At 33.3% G+C, this 17,473-nt stretch overlaps 2 long non-coding RNA genes across 2 annotated transcripts; one reads left to right on the forward strand and one right to left on the reverse strand.

The window, feature by feature from the left end:
- Positions 1-860: 860 nt before the first annotated feature.
- LOC148253369 (uncharacterized) lies at positions 861-13,445 on the reverse strand. Its single transcript, XR_015821719.1, has 3 exons — positions 13,138-13,445; positions 12,988-13,059; positions 861-1,489 (listed from the first exon to the last, which is right to left on the reverse strand). It is a non-coding gene; the product is annotated as an uncharacterized LOC148253369 (long non-coding RNA).
- Positions 13,446-14,603: 1,158 nt separating this feature from the next.
- On the forward strand, positions 14,604-17,147 carry LOC148253370 (uncharacterized). The gene is made up of 2 exons (XR_015812812.1): positions 14,604-16,056; positions 16,901-17,147. It is a non-coding gene; the product is annotated as an uncharacterized LOC148253370 (long non-coding RNA).
- Positions 17,148-17,473: the final 326 nt, after the last annotated feature.

Below are 17,473 nucleotides of genomic sequence, written 5' to 3' on the forward strand. Positions count from 1 at the left end.
CCTATTCTTCCCCTGAAGCCGTTCTGACTTATTCTATTAAGAGCTATACGGATTTTCGACTACCACTGTAGAATGAGAAAGTTTTTCTTTTCTCAACCATTTACTATTTATTAAACTGCAGTACATTTACGGCTTGCCAAACCATGACATGCTCTACAACCACGGCCATGCCAACTACAGTGGTCTTAAATGTAAGCTATAGCAAAGCCATACATCGCCACAATGGCCCTATAATCATATAGCATAACTACTTTCATCAAAGGGTTCGTTGTCATCCATGGGGAGCGATCCTCTCACGTCTTTTCAAATCAGATGGAAGAAAAACATAGCCCCTCAGATATAATAGCCTAACGGATTATATCATTGTAAATGCCATGCATAAACATTACAGTGTTGGCCTATATGTCCATTTTCATAATATATTCATGCACCTTAATACAAATATCATGCTATTTCATGCATTACTAATATTCCATCATAGCCATTTCATTCAACAATTTAATTTACAACTCAAAAATCTATTAAAACATGCAATTACTATTTCACTTCAATCATGCAATATTTTAAATTAAAATAATATATTATTTATATGTACATGATATTATTGACATTTATTTATGTTTGAACTTATTCATGAAATAGTAAAGTAATATATTATTTATATTTAAATATAAAAATATGTTAATTCATCAACATTTTTGTTTATCTTGTTCGATTTTTTATGTATTTTGTGCAAATTACTCCAGATACAATAAATGATTATTACTTATGAGTGTGCTTCAGTAATTATTTTGGAGAGTATATTAAAATAATAATAATTCCACTATTATTGTAAAGGATAACTCCATGACTTCACAGATGGCACTCATTTTTGCACAAGTCCAATATGTAATCTCCACATACTTGAAAAAGATGCATCTAATACTAATGCTTGTCCATCAGCACCTCAAACTAATTTTTTTTTGTTACAAAGGGGAAGAAGAGCACAACAACGCGGAAACTAAATGCTTAAGTATTACACGTTCTAGGCCAGGAGGTCCCAATGAGGTCCTCACGAATGATGCTCAGTATTTTCGTAGGAAGGTGATGTATCTGAAAGGGTCCAGGGGGCCAGAAGAAGGCCAAATTCGCCAAGTAGTCAGCACAATGAATCCCTTATTAGTAGACATGCTATATCTTCACAATCCAATCTTTCATAAGCCAAGCCTTAAAAGCCAGAACCAGGTAGGTTGGAATTAGCATTGAGAGAAATCACCTTTTTGTTGAGAAGTTTATTCAGATCTTGGACGGGGAAGGCACTATCCATTTTCAAGATAACATGCTGCAAGCCCAAGTTCCAAGCCAGTGTGAAACCATCCAGGACCCCCAAAGTTCAGCCTGCAAGACAAAGCAAGTACCAATGTTCCTACAGTGCCCCCCAAGCCACTGACTGTTACTATCTCTTTCAATCACACCAGCACAAGCTGTCTCAGTGCTCCCACGGAAAGCCCTGTCCATGTTGATCTTGATTCAGTTCTAAGGTGGCGGTATCACACTAATTTTAATTTGTGTGTTTTAAAAATCATCTCTAGTGTGACACCAATTAAAATTTTCTTAAAATATCTTGTATTTTGAAACACACATAAAATCTCCATTTGAAAATATATATTTTAAAAATATTTTTTTACCAAATTACCTTTTTAAAAAATAGTAAAATTTTCTTTTCCAAGAAAAATAAACTTTTCAAAGGGATTCATGAGTGAAAAATAAAAAATTGAGCTATCAATATTGAGTTACACAATTTACATAGAAGGTAAGTAAAAACAATAACTCTTGGCCTTCAATTTGTTTCTCTTCTTATTGATGCTCTTGTAGACTTTCATAATTTATTTTAGTTTTTTTGAGTTACAACATGTTTGCAAACTTAAAAACTCAATCAACATCATTAATTCAAAAGTAAGTTTATGTCATTTGTCAAAATCAATCATCTTAGTTCGATAGTTTCTCTACTTTTTATGGATGATGAAACTTAATTTTCAAAGCACATATATATAACATGTAAAGGAGCATCGAAGATGAATTAAAAGATTTTCCTCATACTATGTGCTCTCTACTCTTCTAACAAGTAAAAAATGAGAACCTTTGTCCTATATTCAACAAAATATCTCAAAAAGCTCATGAAAACTACTTACTACAACTTTTCTTATTTAACCAAGGACATGAGAATAGTTTTTCTAATGAAAGGGAATAAGACTTTTTGTTACAAATATTTTTCTTTCAAAGCTTTTTCTCTCCTAAGGAGTCATTGCTACTATGAATTGATCCTCCCTTTTTCTTCACTTTTATAAAAAAAGGTATATTGGATTAAAAATGAATATTTTCCCCTTTTTGATGTCTTAAGGATAAATAAATAAGATAAAAAAGACAAAAAAAAAATTCTTAGCCAAAAAGGGTGTTATCAAAATCATTATCAATCTTTAGAGATATTAAATAAATTCAGTATATTAAAATATCAACAATTGTCAAATATATTCAATAAACATATCATATTGAAGTATCATCAATATTAAAGATATTCAATAAGTTTATCACATTAAAATATCATCAATTTTTAATGATATCCAATAAGCATCTCACATAAATGTGTATATTTTATATGTTATATAATGACCAAATATACTCATTTTTCTTTTTGTATAAAGAATATCAATCATCATTTGAGAAATATATATCAATTTAGTTAATTTATTGTTTACCAACCACCATTTATATCACAAAATATTAATCAATTAACACAAATATTTTTATTCGTCAATTTCATATGTACATTATCTAAAAATATATAATCTTTTTAAGTTCATAATTGTCAAGTTCCAAATATCAAATATTAGAATTTTTTCTAGCTGTCTTTCACACATATTATCATACTTATTTTCAATCGATATTATCAAAAATATAATAATCAAGAATTTTTATTAGTAATTAGTTATCAATGTTCCTTAACATTCTTGATTTAAAAATGATAATCAAGTGTAAGAAAGTTAACAAGGAAGTAGGTTAAGAATCTTAGAAATGAATCAAAATTCATTATTCACTAACTCAAATAAGATTCTTAAAAGTAAGAATTCAAAAACTTAACATTTTTTATATGATCCATATTCTAAAATATCATTATTTTTTCAAAAATTTCATTTCAGTTTTTATTTATTAAATGCATCATATGTTATATGAGTTATTAGAATGCCTTATGTGACATGAGCATGGATCATCTTGGGCCACTTGGAAGAGACATCATTATGCCAAGTGGGCCCCTAACAAGGAGCTAGACCCAAAGATTACAACAAGCTTTCTAGCTCTTCATCCAGCTTGGATTAATGAGGAAGATGAGTTTGGATCCACCAAAGAAGCCTAAGGAAATAAGCTACCCAACCAATTAACATAAGGGTATAATAGTCTTATCAACTTCCTTTAAGCACATGACAGAAATGGGTAAGAAAAAGAAGCAATGGGCTAAGAAAAGGAGAAAGACCATATCTATCTTAGTTAGGAATTTAAACTTTAATTTTAATTAATTTCCTATGTAATTACAACTAGCTAGGAATTTAAAACTTTAATTTTAAGTAATTTCTTATATAACTGCACCTAGTTAGGGATTTAAACTTTAAATTTTAATTAAGTTCCTATGCAATTGCAATTTTAATTAGGAGATTTTTATTACCTTTTTATTCACATGACTTACCCTATAAATAGGCCATCAAGTCTTCATGATAAGCATTCAAGATTAAAATCAATAATATTATGAGTCTTATTCAAGAAAAGTGTCTTTATCCTTCTTGTTGAGTAAGGAGCAGATCTACTTATCAAAGTAATTACTTCAGAAGTTTTTCTATTCTTCTTTCAATTCACCGTTTCCTAGTGATCTTAGTTATTGATAGAGGGTTAAGTAGGGAGGGTTTTCATAGGATCAAATTTCTTTAGTGCCTTGAATGAGATTATGTGAGTTTCTGATCACATTGATTGACGTTGGGTTCCGCATCATTTGGTATCAAAGCTTTGGCTCCATATAAACCTATTATCATTTTCTTTGCACTTTTAAATTCTTGCACTGTTTATTTTTTTTATTCATCTATTAAAAAAAAGGATTATCTCATAAATCGATCCAAGCAAGACATAACTTCAATTGTTGCTTTCTTGGCTTGATAAAATCGTTATTGAGTACCTATTATTTTTTTTAATCTATTTTTCTTGCAATTTTATTTTCTGTGCAAAAAGATAAGAGAAAAGAAGAGAAAAGAAAAACAGAGAAAAGAAAAGAAAAGAAAAAAAGAGAAGAGAGAAAAGAAAGGAAACAAAGAAAAGAAATCTCATCGAGAAAGTACAAACCTTTTTGGTACTCAACTATCCTTCTTTGAAATGGTGCAAGAACCACCTCTTCATAACGCAAAATCCCCTTTTATTCTACAATTTATTTTACAACCACGTGCATTCACACTTACAAAGTTCATTAAAGGCTACATTTTTTATATAGAACATAACATACATCGGGAATAAATTGACAGGAATATCTTTCAGATTTTTCCTTGGGCCAATACAGAATCCCTACATCTTATATAAACCATCAATTTTTTCTCGGCTCTCAATTTCTTTTATTATTCTAATTTTTAATTCTCTTATACATCTAAGCATTTAAATTACATCTTAGAGCTTAGCGTAATTAATAACAAACTACCTCTTCATCTGTGTGTTACACTCTTATTTTTAGTATTGGTGTGGTATTTGTTCTATAGGACTCCTTGCAGTGTCTTAAAATAATACTTGAGAATAGTTTAATTCAAGAGGATCTATACGACACTTAACTTGAGGGTGGGAGATAGAAAGGTAAAAGGCAAGAGTTTGTGAGAATATCAGAGGGTAAAAGCCAAGTGAGTAAAACATGAGAGAATCAGTGAAGAATCTTTATTTGTTATTACTAACCTTTTTTGCAGCCAACTCTTTTCTAAAGATATCAAGCGATCACTAAAGCCCCGCCAACATAAGACTCTTTTTGGAGGCTATGCAAGCAGAATTGACACGACTCAGTAAAAAAGTGGATAATCTAAGTCGTGGCCGAAGAGAGGCAAGGTGTGGGCCCCCAAACACCAAATGGCCTAAGACTCAACACCATGAGGACGAGGTCAGTCCCTGTAATAATGAGGATGAAGATAGGGTAGAGAGGAAAGAAGAAAGGAGGGATAACATTATCAGCACCATCAATATGAGAATACCACATTTCAACGGTAAGAATGGTGCTGAAGCATACTTGGAGCGGGAGAGAAAGGTAAAACTTGTCTTTGATTGCCATAACTACCATGAGGAAAAGAAGATCAAACTAGCAGCGGTAGAGTTCACTTACTACACCTTAGTGTGATGGGATCAACCACTCTTTATTAGATGGTATAATAGAGAGCGACCAATATCCTCCTCGAAAGAAATGAAAGCAATCATGCGAAAACGATTCGTACCCTTTTACTACTATAGATAGATGCATAAAAAATTACAGCATTTAACGCAGAGGTCTATGTCTGTCGAAGACTAACACAAGGAGATGGAGATAGCTATGATCAGGACCAATATAGAAAAAGATGCCGAAGTAACCATGGCGAGATTCCTTAGAGGTCTCAATAGAGATATCGCAAGCATGGTGGAATTACAACACTATGTGGAGGTGGAGGACATGGTCCACATGACCATGAAGATTGAGAGACAACTAAAAAGTAAAGGTAAGGGAACATTCCATACCACTCCTATGTTTAACACAAGTTGGTTGAAAAAAGAGGGAAGGAAGGGAGTTGAGGCAAAGAAGGAGAAGGCGGCAACACCTGACTATAAAGGTAAAATAATTATCTCATCTCAGAAACATAGAACTATCAAATATTTCTGGTGTTTAGGATCTGGGCACATTGCTTCCCAATGCCCAAAACAGAGAGTGATGCTGTTAAGGGACAATGACAAGATCGATAGTGACTCTGAAAGCAATAGCATGTCCTCACTAGAGGATGAGGATGAGAAGAATGAGTATGCGGCTCAAGGAGAGTCCATGGTTATCAGGAGAGCCCTTATCATCCAAATAAAGGAGGAGGATAATCAAAGAGAGAACATATTCCATACACGGTGTCTTGTAGGTGGAAAAGTATGCAGCATGATCATCGATGGAGGTAGCTGCACCAACGTAGCTAGCACAACACTTGTTGAGAAGTTGGGATTATCTTATACCAAGCACCCCAACCTATACCAGCTACAGTGACTGTATGAGTGCGGAGACATCCGAGTAAACAAGCAGGTAATGATAACTTTCACCATAGGAAGGTATCATGATCAAGTTCTTTGTAATGTCATACTTATACATGTTAGTCACATCTTACTAGCGACCATAACAATATGACTGGTGAGTTACTCATGACGATCTTAAGAACCTCTATTCATTTAGCTTTAACGAGTGAAATCACACTCTCATCCCATTGACACCTAAAGAGGTATGCAAAGACCAGTTGAAAACCAAAAAGTCAATGGAAGGAATAACAAAACAAAAAAAAAAAAGAAACAAAAGAGGCCCAATGAGCAAAGAAAAAGAAACCCAAAAGAAAATCTCACTGAGTGATAAAGAGGCAAGAAAAAAAGGCCCATTAAGAGAGCAAAAGGCCTAAAAGAAAAGAGAAGGCCCAGTGATGGAAGAGAATAAGAGAAAAATGAGTGTCTACTTGTGAGGGAGAAAGAGTTGAGGAGAGCATATTGTGAGAAACAAAGTTTAATAGTACTTCAGTATAAAGAGGCTTATTTGAGTTTAACTGACCTTAATCCCTCTTTGCCTAGTGTTCTATTGTCTATTTTACAGGAATTCAAAGACGTATTTCCAGAAGATATACAAGATGGATTATAACTAACATGAGGGATCGAGCACCAGATCGACTTCACCCATGGATCATCGATTCCCAACCAACCCTCCTACCGGAGCAATCCCGAGGAGACAAAAGAGCTTTAGAGACAGGTAGAGGAGTTGTTGGAGAAGGGACATATTCGGAGTCCTTGTGCAGTTCCAATAGTATTGGTACCCAAGAAGGATGGGTCTTGGAGGATGTGTGTGGATTGTAGAGCTGTAAATAAAATCACAGTTAAGTATAGACACCTCATTCCCCGACTCAATGATATGCTCGATGAGTTAAGTGACATAAGCTTCTTCACCAACATCGATTTGAAGAGTGGCTACCATCAGATCCATATAAATCCTAAAGATGAGTGTAAGATTGCCTTCAAAATGAAATACTATTTATATGAGTGGTTGGTTATGCCTTTTGGGTTGACTAACGCTCCTTGCACCTTCATACTTTTAATGAATCATATTTTACAGCCATATCTTGGTAAGTTTGTAGTTGTTTACTTTGATGACATTTTAATATATAGAAAATCATTAGAAGATTATATTGAGCATATTAAAAGTGTCCTAGAGATACTGCAAAAAGAAAAGTTGTATGCTAACCTCAAAAAGTGTACCTTTTGTAGTGAAAAACTAATCTTTTTGGTCTTTATTGTTAGCACACAGGATATTGAAGTAGATGACGAGAAAGTAAAAGCCATTAGAGATTGGCCTACGCCTAAGACTGCAAGCAAGGTGAAGGGTTTTCATAGACTAGCAAGTTTCTACCAATGATTTGTAAGGGATTTCAGTTCCATAACTGTACTTTTAAATGAACTTGTTAAGAAAGACACAAATTTATGGACTGAAAAATAAGAAAATGCTTGTACTTTACTTAAAGAAAAGGTATATATTGCGTTCATTCTAATATTACCAAATTTTAACAAAATATTTGAGCTTGAATGTGATGCTTCAAATATCGGTGCAGGAGCAGTACTGCTACAAGAAGGGCGCCCCATTGCCTATATTAGTGAAAAGCTCAATGCGCACCCCTTAATTACTCCACCTATGACAAAGAACTGTATGCACTAGTGAGAGCACTGGAGGTATGGTAGCATTATCTCCTGCCCAAGGAGTTCGTGATCCACACAGATCATGAATCATTAAAATATCTAAAGGGACAGGGTAAGCTCAACCGCAAACATATTAAGCGATTGGAATTCATTGAAACATTTCCTTATATCATCAAGTACAAGAAAGATAAGGACAATATTGTAGCAGATGTATCGTTATGGAGGTATGTATTACTTACAACTCTTAATTATAAATTGTTAGGCTTCGAGTATATTAAGGAATTATATCCCAATGATAGTGACTTTGCTAGTATTTATGTAGTATGTGAAAAATGTGCCTTCTAGAAGTTTTATAGGCATGATGAGTTTCTATTTAAAGATGGAAAACTGTGCGTATCTGTATGTTCCCAGTGGGAACTGTTAGTATGTGAGTCACACAGTGGGGGACTCGTGGGATATTTTGGGATAGCTAAGACTTTAAGTATCTTACAAGAACACTTCTAATGGCCTAACATGTGTAGGGATATAGAGGGAGTGTGTGAAAAGTGTATTGCAAGTAGGTAGGCCAAGTCTAGTTCCTTAACGCACGGATTGTACACTTCGTTACCCATTCCATCAGCAATATGGACGGATGTGTCTATGGATTTTGTGATAATATATTCGTTGTAGTGGACTGATTCAGTAAAACGACATACTTTATAGCATGTCATAAAACAAATGATGCAACAAATAGAGCTAATTTATTTTTCAATGATGTCGTGCGGCTACATGGTGTCCCCAGAACCATAGTTAGTGATTGGGATATTAAGTTCTAAGTCACTTTTGAAGAGTCTTGTGGAATAAGTTGGAGAAAAAACTGTTATTTTCTGCTACTTATCAGCCCCAAATAGATGGACAGACAGAACTAGTTAATAGGACTCTACGAGCCCTATTAAGGGTGATAATTGAAAAAAAATTAAAAACACGGGAAAAGTATTTACCTATAGTGGAGTTTGCTTATAACAAGACTATTCACTCTTTCACTAGCTTATCTTCGTTTGAGATTGCATATGGGTTTAACCCACTAACCCCACTTGACTTAATTCCTTTACCTTTGCAGGAACTTGTTAGTCTGGACGGACAATAAAAAGCAGAGTTTAGTCAAAACTATACACAACAAGGCATGTGAACACTTGGCAAAAAAGAACAAATCATATGCTTGCAAAGCCAATAAAAAGAGATAACAAGTCACATTTCAACTTGAAAATTGGGTATGGTCCATATGAGGAAGGAAAGATTTCCTAAACAACAAAAGTGAAAATTTGACCCCAGAGGAGCTAGCCTATTCAAAATCTTGAAGTGCATTAACGACAACACCTACAAGATAGACCTCCCAAGTAAGTATGGTGTTTCAACCACCTTTAATGTTGTTAACCTTTCCTTTTTCGATGCAGGTCTAGATTCGAGGACGAATCCTCTTGAAGAGGAGGGAGATGATGTGAGTATGGATCATCTTGGGCCACTTAGAAGAGACATCATCCTGCCAAGTGGGCCCATAACAAGGAGCCCGACCTAAAGATTACAACAAGCTTTCCAACTCTTCATCCAAGCTTGGATTAATGAGGAAGATGGGTTTGGATCCACTAAAGAAGCTAGAGAAAATAAGCTACCCAACCAATTAATCCAATGGCATAATGATCTTATTAATTTGCTTCAAGCACATGATGGAAATGAATAAGAAAATGAAGCAATCGGCCAAGAAAAAGGGGAAGACCATATCTATTCTAGTTAAGAATTTAGACTGTAATTTCAATTAATTTTTTATGTAATTACATCTAGTTAGAAATTTAAAACTTTAATCTTAATAATTTCCTATGTAATTGAACCTACTTAAGGATTTAAACTTTAAATTTTAATTAATTTCCTACGTAATTACAATTTTAATTAAGAGATTTTTTTTACCTTTTTATTCACATGACTTACCCTATAAATAGGTTATCAAGTCTTCACTGTAAGCATTCAAGATTAAAGTCAATAATATTATGAGTCTTATTTAAGATAAGTATCTTCATCCTTCTTGTTGAGTAAGGAGTGGATCTACTTATCAAGGTAATTTCTTGTGACATTTTTCCATTCTTCTTTTAATTCTCAATTTTCTAGTGATTTTAGTTCCTATCATTCTTTATAAAGGGTTAAGTAGGGAGGATTTTCATATGATCAAATTTCTTTGATGCCTCAAATGAAATTGTGTGAGTTCCTGATCATGTTGGTTGATCTTGAGTTCCGCATCATTATATGATTCGTGGAATCACACTTCCAACATATTATGGGATGTGGTTTAAATGATTACGTTTGTCAACACATTACATGTCTTGACGTGATAAGAAAATTTTCATGATATAGCTTGATGTAATTCAGGGGATCACATATCTTAATACATCACAAAAAACTTCAGGACGTAACCTAATGTGATTGAAAAAATCTCTTCTCTCAATAATTAAAATATCATCTCTATTGATTTTTATGAATAATTTGTTATCTACTTTTTCTTTTATGAATCCCCTTATTAAGAACAATTTACTAAGACATTTAACCAAACTCAGGAACTACTTTAAACTATATAAGGAAGGTTTCAATGAGTTATAGACATGATTAGGAAGGCATCAATAGAGATCAAGGTGGCATAAATCATCATAAGTCACATAGAAGCTCAAAGAAACATAAAAGCTAATGACCACAAGAGTGATCATGGCCACATAAGTTTAAGAGTTCACGACCACAAAAGAAATCATGGCTATGTGTGACGTCCCGATGCCAAATAGGGCCACCAACATCCGATAGAACAAACATAATATAAACACTTACATTGCAGCGGAACTATACATCCCATAAAAAGTTAACAAAAGACTGTATATTGAGCCCCAATAAGCTATCTACATTTCAAAATACAAAACAAGAGATAACCAAGTTACAAAATACTAGCCTCAAGTCTAAAATAAATTACGGAGTCTGCTCCAAACTATACTTCCCAAAAAGAGTCTAAACGGGGTTCTACAATGTTTTCCTCCAAATCTGCATCTTCGAAGGGAAGGGGGGTTTGGATTTGGGTGAGTTTTAGTACTCAGTAAGATAGATAAAAATAATGCAACACATATACGTTTCAAAACCTTAATAAGTGTATACTTGAAAAACAGGGGTTGTATAATGATTGAATTACAAAAGGCGTGATAAGTGTTATGTTTTACAGTTTATATGATTCCATGATTATGATAATGTTATTGCTTTCGTATATTGTTTTATAAATTCCACCGAGGTAAGTGGATGGTAAAGGTTTTATTATTAATAAAAGGATTTGTCGTAAATCATGCTCCATTGGTCTTTTGTGTTTTCTACCCACCTTTACCTCCGTGACGGTGAGATATCGTGATGTCCTTACTGGGCTAGTGTACCTCATTCCTTATTTAATCATTTCAGATCAGGAAGACATGGTTCCCGAGCCCGTTCTGCAGGAGGACGACGAAGGGGATGCCTAGAGACTCCATAGTCATACTCATAGCTTTACTTTCGAGTTTCTTTTTTTTGTTAGTTTAATCTTTTATATTTTGAGCACGTTTTTTGTTTTCGTGTAAGGGATGTTAACAGAAATTTTGATCTCGCTTCCGCATTTGATATTTTTGAATATAAATTCCATTTTAAATTTTCGGGGCTGCTACACCTAGGACAAAACTCATCTTCTGACATTGTTTTAATTAATAGCTATTATCATAATTTAAATTACAATGATTACAAATCTACGTGCGCAACCGCTTACACCTATTTCCAAATAGGGCAAATAGGATACCAATTAGTCATGGGTGGGTGCACAAATGTTTATAAACATACAATCGGAGATAACAAATACAAATGTAATTCTCTCAAATCTCTTCATGTCGCCATCATTCATGCCCTTAGGCCCCAGAACATGAATATCAAATCGCCCCGAGTCCCTAAGGACCACTAAAGTATGTCCCATTAAGAAACTAAAACTAACACCCATAACATAGTGGCTCCTAAACAAATAAGCAAACCAAATACCCCTCGAAGGAAGTATGGTGTGTCGGATTTAAAGCAAATTGTGTGTTTATTTAAAATTTTCTATTTTTATTTTATTTAGTTAAATTCTTAGACTTTATTATCTTTCCCTAAATTCATAAATTTTATTATAATTATAAAAAATTAAAATATTGATTCTTCTCAATATTTCAGTTTATTTTATAACTTGTGAATTTTCTTATTTTTATATTTAAATCCTAATATTACTAAGAGAATTTAACTATTTATTAGGTATAGTTTTTATCTTTCCATTTTAATTTAAACCATTCTTCCTTACTAATTAACCCATTTTATCTCAAATGATTTCCATAATCCCAAATTTTAAAAATTTTCTTTTTTCTTTTAACTCAGCCCGTGCTCGAGTGGCATTTCTGAACTGTTCTAGGTGTCCAGAAACGTCCTACGCATGCCCGCAAGCTGCAGAACAGCACACGCCCAGTAGCAGCAACACCTTGGTGCTGCATGCTTGTGACAGAACCATTCGGTTCAATTCCTTCAAATTTTTTTAATACTTTCTTTGTTTTCCAAGCATCAATCACCAACACCCATTCACACTATTCATTCATGCATAAAAATTATCATCTTAATTTGTAAAAACCACATATCACGACTCACATTCACTTAATACATGCAGCATAACCAAATTAATTCAAGTAGTTTAATCGTCAAATGTATCTAAAAATCTCAAATCATGCATCAACAAGATTTCTACCCGTCTTACCCATTAAATGCACAAGACAGAAGCTAAATCGTATGAACAAAATGCTGGAAATTCAAGAATTCTTCTCTGCAACTCATAGTAGCTATGCTTGCAGAGCAAAGTGATGATTTTGAGTTAGATTTCGAATTTAAAAGTTGTTTTACTTTTGGAAATAAAATCCTAACACTCCTAACACATTATCTTAGTGATTGACTATGAATGTTTGAAAGGAAACACGAAACAGAAGTGGAGTTGGACGAAGAACAGACGCTTACCTGAACAGAGGCGTCGTTTAAGTGCAGCAACAACGGTTTTGGGTTCTGGAGCTTGCTGCTACGATTTGAGAGCTGGATTTTTGTGTAGAACTGACCATAAGGCATTAAAGAGATAAACAAAACAATTCACAAGAAGAAGAAACAACTTACCTCGGCGAGAAGAAGTTTCTCCTATCTGTTATGCACGCAAAACGTATACTCTGTTCTGGTGCGTCACTCTCTCTCTCTCTCTATTGTTTTCTGCTCTCAACCTCCCCTTTCACTCACTTGTTTAACTGGAATTTTGGGTTTGAAGAGATGAAGACGAAGTTGTGAAGAGAAGGAAGCTTTCATCTGACCGTCCAAACGCATGCACGGCATCACAGCCGTTGGTGCCTTCGGTGGTCGACCAGGGCTGGCACGGAAGGCCCTATTTTTTTCTTCAAACCCGGCCGGTCGTCACAACAGCCCACCGTGTGGCTCAGTTATGGCCACAATTGTTGTGTTAGTGGGTGTTTGGTTTATATTTATATTACACATATATAATTATATATTTATACACATACACACGTCTATATATTTATTCCTATGTTTATATATTTATACATATAATTTATTCATTTATGTATTTATACATATGTTTATTTATTCATACCCACATCTCAGCTCACATATATAAATGTATATTTTATTTTATTATTATTTAATTTACTTAAAATAATAACAATTTAGAAAATAAAATTATAATGTAACAGTTACCTGTGTGTTTCTATATATTTAATTTAAGAAATTCTTATGAATTTTATTTATAAATGTAAACTAAATAAATATACAGATATAAATTTTTTAATAAAAATAAAATAGAATAGAATAATAAGTTAAATATAATTATTCTAAAATAAAAGAATTAAATTTATAAAATCTAAAAAAAATAATGTATTTTTAATTAAGTTCTTAAAATTTATAAGAATTAAAAGCTTCTAAAAATTATGTTGCTCTAAGTAAATAGTAAGAAGACCTAAAGTTTTTATTACTTTAAATAAATTAAATAATAATAAGAACTAAAATAAAATTTATATTTATATAAGTAAATTAAAATTAAATTATAGATATGTATATATATAATTAAACCTAAGTATAAATTTATTGAGTTTGTATAGCATGTATAAGTAAACATTAAGTATAAATGAATGAACAAGTATGTGTGGATAAATAAATATGTAAATAAATATATATATATACATATAATAATTTATAAAACTGTGTACGCAAATGTATGTAAATGTGTATAAACATATATATATGTAATAAATATGAACGTGTATGTAAATGTGTATAAACGTAGATAGACATATATATGTAATAAATATGAACATGTAATATTAACTATACGGAACAATATAGAAATTCAGGAATAAGATAGATATGTTTATAAACATATAATTGTGTATGCATATATAAGTATATATATGTGTTTGTGTAAATAATAATAAAATATATATGGACTAAACTAAGTTTATAAATGTAAGTCAACATATATATAAATAAATAAATATATATGTATAAATATATAAACATAGGAATAAATATAGAGATGTGTGTATGTGTATATATATATAACTGTCTATGTATAATATAAAGATAAACTAAACACCCACTAACACCACAATTGTGGCCATAACCGAGCCACATGGTGGGCTGTCGTGAGCACCGGCCAGGTATGAAGAAAAATTGGCCTTCCATGCAAGCCTTGGTCGGCCACCAAAAGCACCAACAGCTGTGATGTCGTGCATGCATTTGGATGATCGGATGATGGGCCAAATTCAGTTAAAAGCTTCCTTCTCTTCACAACTTCGTCTTCATCTTCTTCAAACCAAAAATTCCAGTTAAACAAGTGAGTGAGAGGGCAGGTTGAGAGCGAAAAATGGAAGAGAGAGAGAGAGGGAAACCTAGAGAGAAACCATGCACCCAAAACAGATCATACGTTCTGGGTACGTGACAAAAACGGATTTTCATCCTTCACGCTGAGGTAGGTTGATTTTTCTTCTTCTAGATTATCTTCCTCATTTCCTTAGATGTTTATGATCACCTATATACGTTACCTAATGACCGAAATTACCACACCAAGCTTCGAAAGTTGAAATTGTGCTGCTGCATCGGAACAACACCCCTGTTCAAGTAGGTGTTTGTTCCTCGTTTAAATTCATTCCTAATTTGTGCTTTCCTTTCCAAAATCTTGTAGTTAGTTATTAAAATAACAAGTTAGGAGTGTTAGGACATTATTTCTCAAAGTTAAACGAATCATAAACTTGAAAATTAATCAAAACTCTCACCATACTCCGTTTTACTTATCACAAGTTGCAGAGGAGACTTTTTTGAAATTTCCAGCATTCCTTCGTGCAAACTTTGCTTCTGTTTCGCGTATACATCAATTACGATAGACTGAAATCTTGTTGATGCATGATATGTAATTTTTAAATGTTTTAAATAACATGTTTTGGTGAATTAATCCTGCTGTGTGCGTGTGTGAAAGGAAAATAAAGTGCGTGCGCGTGAGTGTTATAATCTGGTTTTCGTGAATTTAAAATAGTTTGATTTGAAAATTATTTGAAGTTATCTGTTTGGTAACCGATAATAATGTTTGGAAAGCAAAAGATTGAAGATCAATTTGAGGAAATGAGCAAAAAAGGCTCTGTTTACAGAAAGCAGCATCACCATGTCGCTGCTGCTGAATGGAGGTGAAATATTTGGGTTATAGCCGTGGAAAAGGGATGCTGCTGGGCACCTAGATTTGTCTGAGGACATCCCCCCACACGGGTTGGCACAACAACGCTGTGTAATATGCACATCGGACACTGTCAGGCACCGAGTGTGCCGAGAATGTTACGTGGGCACGTACATGGCAACCGGTGTTGCCATGCGTATTGGTGTGTGTATATGCACCGGGACTGTATTCGGGATGCCTTCGCCCTTCCGTATCTATCACACTGCATGGTAATTGTAGCGGGCCTGTGCGCCGTGCAGATTTGGCAAACATCTATGCACACTGAGGGATCTTCGCGGGTAGTGCTTCCTGTACCACAAGTGCAGGTACGAGGGAAATTCTTTCTCGAGCACGGGATAAAAAAAAATGAAGTAGGAATGTATGAAATTAAAATATGAAAATTTACGGCTCAATTTGAGTTGATAAAAAAATTAAATAACTAATCGCTAATTAATAAATAAATTAATAAAATTTAAATTAAGTCTAAAAGAATAAACAATATAAAATTTTAGTTTCTAGAATTACTCTAAACTACATAAATAAAATTAAAAGTCAAAAACTTGAATATAGAATCTGGTTGAAATTCAATTCACTAGAGTTATTTGCTTTGATTATTTGTTCCAAAGCCACTAAGTTATGGGTGTTGGTTTTGGTTCCTTTATGGAACATGTAGTTCAGTTATCTTGAGGGACTCTGGGTAATTTGATATTCATGTTCTGGAGCTCAAGGACATGAATGATGGCGACATAGAGAGATCTAAGAGTATTTCATTTGTATATATTATATGTGAATGTATGTTTGTAATCATTTGCGCACCCACCCATGACTAGATGGTATCCCGTTTGCCCTCATTGAAAATAGGTGTAGGTGGCTGCACACGTAGGTTTATAATTAGTAAAACATAATTTAAGATAATTAATTTTTAATTAAAATTGAGTTAGAAGATGAATCTTGTCCTATGTGTGTGAGTTGTGTAAATCCATTAAATGTAGTATTAACCTCATTTGGGACAATTTGAGTAAGATGAATATTCGATTTGGATGGAAATATCGACTATTTGACTTGGCAACGAAATTGGATCTAATTTGTTTTTAAATATTGTTTTCCAAATATACATTAATGAAAGTTTTTAAACTTATCTATGTTGCATTATTTCTATCTATCTTACAGAGTATTGGGACTCACTCAAATCCAACCCTCCCCCCCTAGATGCAAAGTTGGAAAAGAACACTGAAGAACCTTATTTAGATTCCTTTTAGGAGGAATAGTTTGGAGCAGACTTGTAGTTTGTTTTAACTTGAGGCCAGTAGTTTGTATTTTGTAATGTAAATAGCCTATTTTGTCTCAGGATGCTGCCTTTTGTAAACCTTATATGAGATGTATAGTTTTGGTGCAATGTAAATATTTATTTTATGCATGCTCTTTTGTACGTTGGTGTCTTATTTGGCATCGGGACTTCACATATAATTTCTTTCAAAATCCCGTTATTGAGAATATTTCTTTCGTTAAAATTTTATAGGTTCATTTTTTTTCCATTTCCAAAAAATTGTAATTAAATTTTTAATTCATTGTAATTTCTTTTTATTTAAATTAGAGAATGTATTTACTAGTCAACAAGTCATACGACTGAAAGATTTTATTAGATAAAGGTATACAGTAGCACACAGTTGACTGTTACACTATGTGAGCTTAAAAGGTCTCGACCATATAAAGGGAGAGCAAGACATAACTCAAGATGGAGCT

Source organism: Carica papaya, chromosome 6, assembly GCF_054855325.1.
Source record: "Carica papaya isolate Zhongbai chromosome 6, ASM5485532v1, whole genome shotgun sequence".
Classification (NCBI taxonomy): domain Eukaryota; kingdom Viridiplantae; phylum Streptophyta; class Magnoliopsida; order Brassicales; family Caricaceae; genus Carica; species Carica papaya.